Consider the following 6424-nt stretch of genomic DNA (forward strand, 5'->3'; position numbering starts at 1 on the left):
ACAAAGGTTCTTAAAAAAACTTCTTCTAAATCACGTTTTCCGAAAAAGAAATCTCATAAGAAATCTATGTCATTTTTTAAAGAGATTTTCAGAACCATTCGTAGTATGCAAAAATCAATTAACAGATTGTTCAAAAAAATAAAGGGAAGAAAAATGTCATTTTCGAATTCTCTCTCAACAAAGAGGAATATGAAACAAGGTTTAACAAAATCATTCTCCTCTCTTTTGAAACCTCTCGATCCTTCTTTAGGTGGGAGAAATTACTCTTTCTAAGTTTTGAAGATTGTTCTTGTCTATTTTCCCTTAGACAAGAACAATAATCTCCAAGAGGGATGTGAAAAGATTCTGCTGACTTGTTCGTCTATCTCCCTAAATTTCCCTAGCTTTGGTTATTAAGCTAAGAACCGTTTCTGAACACTTGGAAGTTTTTCCTATCTCTTTTAAGTTTCTGTCAGGTTTTTTGTCAAAGGTTTTTTTAGGAATTTATCTCATCTCTTCTTCTTTTTAAAGAGATTTATTTCCCTTAAGCAAGCATTTCATTTACCTTCTCTATCATGTCCTCTTCAAATCTTTCCGGTAAAGAGGATGATGTATGGATTGTTCTCTTTCCCTCTAAGAAAGTTCGTTTTGGTTCTTATGATAATGAGATGTGTCAAGATAAACGTGATTCATCCTCTGATGGAAATCCTACTGGTTCTCATTTTGATAAACTCTCATTAACCATGAATCTTGTCTTGGAGAAAGTACGGGCGTTGAAGAGTGAACTAGAATCCTCCATCAAAAGACTTGAAGACAAGATTGATAATCTTGAATCCAGGATTGATTTAATCGAAGATGAACTTGATGATTATAGGGAATACGAGAAAAGTCTTCAAAGTAAGTGAAATGATTTTCGGTTCTTGCTTAAATTTATTCTATCTAGGAAACTTCTTAGGAGAATTTATTCTTGTGTTTTAAGAAGGATAACCAAGGTTTGGAACATCAATTATTGTGAGTACACATAGCTATTGCCAACGTTTTTCATCTTGCAATGTTTTTAGATTTATTTATTTAAATTCTAAAGTTTATTTGGAAGATGATTTTGTGGTATTAATCTTTGTTGGTTTCATATATATATATTGCAAAAGAAATTATCGGATATGTGTGTTTGCTTCCGTGAACTATGACTGTCCCATATTTGTCAAAAGTTAAACCTATTATGTCATTATGCAAATGGTGATGGAAGATAGGATGAACTTTTGATTATAAAGATTAAGTCTATTTTATGCCTTTATGCAAATATTGATGAAAAATAAATCGAATCTCTGTATATTCCGCAGTATTGGTCTTTCCCTGATCCACTTCTATGTGAATGTACTGAGTGGCTCCGTAATTTCTCTTATGTTGAGCATTTCCGATTAAATTATTCATGGGTTCTCTTGTGGCTAATTTACTTGAGATTTGTGGATACAAATTCATGTTTCATGTAATTTGTTAATGTCCAAAGAAATCCTTCTTTTCTTGTAAAAGTAAGGTCACTCTTGTTGTTCTTTCGGGAATGACATTATATGGGGAAGAGTTCTTAATTGAACTTGTGCTTAATTGCCAAATCTTTGTGGGGAGTGCGGCTGTGGAATATTGTAGGAGTTTTCTTGTATCTTTATAAATTCTTTGACGAATGCATTTAGTTTCGACTATATGATTGCATCAAAACAAAGTTGATATGTTCTCTTTTAGTCGTGAAGTATCTCTATGAGAATTTCATTATGATACCACTAGTTTTCTTACCTTTTCCAACTTATATTGACAAAAATGGGGAGAATTAATGTGTAGTTCACACTACAAATACATATGGTTTACGAATCATTATATAAGGGGGATTGGTTTTCATGTGGGATGAAATATCGACTAAGAGGGAGTGATACATACCACCATAGTATTGTTGTCAAAGTTATGATGCAATTGGAATTTGATGTTGTGTAATAATACTATGACACTGTATAACAATACGAAAACATCTTGTTTTTATATATTGTTATAGCTACGGATCTTCAACAACTATGATGCTGAGTTGAACACGTTCAGAATCACTGGAGTACTTGGAAGTGACGAAGATTTCGAGTAATGTTGAAGAACCAAGGAAATCAAGCATTTAGATGAGAAGCTACAAAGTTTATTTATTTTGTAATCCATATTTATTGATAGTTTTGTCATTAAAATTGACAAAGGGGAAGATTGTTAGACACTGCTCAGTCGAACTCGCAAGTGTTGCTATCTCAAGCTTGTTTGTCAAGTTTAATTTCCAAAACTATAAGTCTTGATTTCTAATCTACTTATAGCTAAGTCTCGGATTATGATAATAAGTCACAAGTGGAAAATGGACTTTTTAAGTCTGATTGGGATTTATAATTAAGACTTCCAGGGCCTTACTTTACGTTTTGGGCTTCCAAAGGTAGTCCTATTAATGACACAAAGTAAAACAAGCTATCATGGAAGACGGTTCTATGGTCCCAGTTTCCCAGATTTGGTTCCGTATCTCGGTCTTCCTTTACTATTATCACTTCTCTCTCAGATATCTTACAACATCTGAGTTTTTACTCCAAAACGAATGAAAATCTAAATTGTAGACTCTCTTCATCTTCTCTCTTACTCAGATTCATCATTGAAACCCTAAGTTTTTTACATCATAACTAACTTGAAATCATTTGTTACTCCATGAAAACTCTGTCACTGTGTACATCGATGGAAGACTTTAATCTGCCAACTCCAATTGCAATCTGAAAATACTGTTGGTAATGAAAGAGCAGATCAAGTGAGATCCAATCAGATGTTCTATGAACTTTTAGATCTAAATCAAAGGTTTTTTGGGTTTAATGATTAAGCTACAGAACCAGATGGTGAAGGAGGAGTAATTAGTAGTCTTAGAGATCGAAAACTAAGAGGTGGGTTTTTTTCCTAGTTAATTTTTTTATGCAAATCATAATTGTTCCTTTTAAATTTTGTGTAGATTGTTACTGAAGTGTTGTTCTGTGTTTTATCACCGTAGGTTAAAGGATATCTTGTCTATCTGTAAGGAGAATTCTAAGAAGTACAGTTTGGATGGCGGTGAAACGGATTGGATGAACAGATTCAACAACTTCATGAGAAACAAATTCTAAGGTATAAAAACATTATTACTTCCTCTGATTTCAATTTCTCAAATTAGGTTTTCCTTAATTTTAATTGATTTTGCGTATTTACGGTTTAAATATGTGGATTTGGGGTATTTTTGATTGATTTGGATTGTTTAGGCTGTTAGTAGTTATTCAATTTTTGTATCGGTTCTCAATTTTTATACTCTGGGTTTTCATGAGTGGATGAAATTTGTGCCTGAGAGGGGATTTTATTCCATTTTATTTGTATGTTTTTGTTACTATGCTGGTGCTTTTTGTTAGGTTGGTTGTAGTTATATTGTAATGGTTTGCTCTGTGGTGCAGGGCTTATGACTGAAGAGTTGAGAAATTTTTTGGAGTTTTACCTAAAGTTTAGTTGTTGAGCCAAAGATTAATTGGGTCAGATATCTTTGAAGAAACTAAGATTCCCTGCCAAAGCAATTAACTTACTTTTGAACCTCAATGCGGTGTCCGCTTCTGAATTTGATGTCATGTTTCCAGTTAATCTAGTGACACTGGGTAGCTAAAACGTCCGGTTAATCTATTTGTACTGCATTTTACTTGCTTTTTCTAAAGTTAATTTATGATATTGCATATTTTTTGTAATTATTATTTGAGATTTGAGCCAGTTATCTATTGTTGATCCAGGATGGTTCGCCTTATTTAAAAAATCCAATTTTAAACCTGTTAGGCTTATAATATCCTACGCACTTGCATCTGGAAAAGGAGCAGAATGCAAACTCAGAAAGTAAAGTTTCGATTTTAAAACTCTTCCATGATGTTCCCATTTTGTACACATTGTTTGATCTCTTTTAACACTCTCATTGCAGGCAAATGTGAAGTTGCTCAAGCACTAATACCGCCATTGTTCGACATTTGTTAAGGTAATGTTATGAGGAGAGATAGTCTATTAATACATGAGGAACCTGGCAAATGGTTTCGTCTCGTATAAGATTTATGAGAACAGTGCGTGCTTTTAAAAATGTATTCACCGATTTTTATAGATGTAACAAACTAAACAATAGCTACCATCTTATCTAGTACAGTGCGTCCTTCATTTATCCAAATAGAATACTTAGTTTTGTGTATATGAATTTGGCTCGCAGATTTTATATCTTTGGAGGACTGGTTACAGTATTTGATAGGAATAATTTTACTAAAACTATATGAGAACATTAGCTACCATGCAGGTTACTCATTTTGATACTTTTGTAGGTAAGCATGAACTTCACTTGCTTTACTTTTACCAGTTGTTGATCTGCAGAACGCTCACTAGCTTTGGTGTGATTCCGATGATGACGGGGATAAGGTATTTCAATCTCACAGGCCCATTAATAGTTTAATGTATTATTGATTACATTTACAACGTATTTATGTTCTGAAACTTCTGATTCACTCTTTTTAACTTTCAACCTCTCTTTTTGCAGCTATAACATTAACTAGTTGGCATCTAATGGTTACATTTTGCACACTTCATGTGGCACAAAGATTCAATGTTTTTTGAGACCAAGGCAATTGATACCCAAATTGTAATGCTATTGGGTATCATAAATGGCGTGTCTACTGGACTTCTCAATTTATGTCTTGGGTTCAATTCCACTGGATTCTACCACGTTAACTATTTTGATTTTATCTTATGATCATTTTTAAGAGAATTTAGGATCTGATTAGTTTAGTTTGGTTGTAGTAGTGAAAATTTAATCCGGATGAAATGATTTTTCTGTACAGACGACGAAACTTGCAAGATACCCTTTACAGTACTGTCGGGTACCATGTTTCTTAACAAGGTGAGTTTGTCTGTTGTTCAAGTTTGTTTAAGCAATTGCATTTGTTTTGTCAAAGTTTATATTTATGTAATCCATGCGTAGTTAACCAGATATGTTTGACTAAGTTCATGGGTAACAAGATACACATTGGCTCCATTATTTTCTTATGTTTGTCTTAAGAACCTGCACCTCTTATTTCTCCACATAAAGGATCCTCAAGTAGTTGAAACCCCGGAATGAATTAATGGATGGTGGACATTTGACTTGTACAAACTTCTAGTTGAATTTGTTTATGAATCAAGTTGTTCTGAAATCTTAAAGAGTAATCCCTTGTTAGCATGCCCTAGCATCTCTTGTATCAGTGTTATACACAATCCTTTTATGTGTACGTCAAGCTATGTATGGCGAATGAATTGCAGTTTTTTTTCTATATTATCTCTGAACAGTCCATTCTTGTCATGTTGAAATTAGTTTATAAACTAATGCACAAGCTTATTTTTGCTGCAGGTATGCGGTTCTGAGTTGCGCGGCTCAGTTCTTCATCAGATAGTTTATCATTTTGTTAGTTTGTACTTATCTTTTAAGAAAACTTAGAACTTGTATTGGTGCACATTTTGTTAGTTTGTACTTATCTTTAAGAAAATTTAGAACTTGTATTGGTGTTGATTCAGGTTTTGTTTACAGTTTTTGGTTATTCTGAATCCACGCTATGATCAGTGTGTTGTTCGTATAATGAATTCTAATCTTAATTGAATGGGAATGATTTACTTAAGAATTCAGGTTGTATTTGAATGTAAAATTGAACTTTAGTTTCTTGTTCGTTGCAATTTTATTTGATTCAGCTAGGTCAGTTTTGGAATCTAGCTGAATCAATTTCATTATTTTTTTTATAAATTATAGTCCAATAAAATGACTGTGTTTCTCAGTTTATCATTAATGGTGTTGAAGGGAGGCGTAATTTGAAAACTTATAGGACTCCTAGGACAAGTCATATTCAGAAATAAGACTACAATATTAGGGCTCCCAAAAGCAGTCCTTTTTGATGATTTTAAGTGTCTTTTTGGCAGACTTACTTTTTGCATTTTCCACTAGTGAGTGTAGTTGAGCATTAGACTTCATGGCGTTCATCGATTGAAGACGAAGAACTACTAAGGGGAGCTTGTGGAACTTCATCAACAAAAGGTATGTGGAGACTTGAACTCATCTATCACTCAAAAGTCTATCTACTCTATCTCCTATTTGAGACAAAAGTCGTATAGCTATATATATTTCGATTATATGCATTTGATATTTCGAGCTGTATAACTATATATATTTCGATTATATGCATTTGATATTTCGAGCTGAGTTTAACTCGCTTACATATTTCTCGAAATATGTATTGGTAAGCTTTCGCTTCAACCAAGTTCATTTTATATTCTTGACGAAAGTCAAAAGATAATCATGTGAAAATCGCCTTGTAACATCTTACATGATTTGTGTGAGACAATCATCTGATGTAGACTAGGAATCTTTCCTATTGATCAT

General features: G+C 33.1%; 1 long non-coding RNA gene across 4 annotated transcripts; it reads left to right on the top strand.

Moving 5' to 3' along the window:
- Positions 1-2492: 2492 nt before the first annotated feature.
- LOC113357380 lies at positions 2493-5672 on the top strand. 4 transcript variants are annotated; one of them, XR_003363602.1, is made up of 7 exons: positions 2493-2921; positions 3026-3138; positions 3456-3879; positions 3962-4015; positions 4347-4440; positions 4559-4918; positions 5405-5672. It is a non-coding gene; the product is annotated as an uncharacterized LOC113357380 (long non-coding RNA). The 4 variants fall into 4 exon arrangements; XR_003363603.1 differs by having other exon boundaries at positions 4396-4440; XR_003363604.1 differs by having other exon boundaries at positions 3456-3678; positions 3780-3879; positions 3962-4440.
- The last annotated feature ends 752 nt before the right edge of the window (positions 5673-6424 follow it).

This window comes from Papaver somniferum, chromosome 3, assembly GCF_003573695.1.
Source record: "Papaver somniferum cultivar HN1 chromosome 3, ASM357369v1, whole genome shotgun sequence".
NCBI lineage: Eukaryota > Viridiplantae > Streptophyta > Magnoliopsida > Ranunculales > Papaveraceae > Papaver > Papaver somniferum.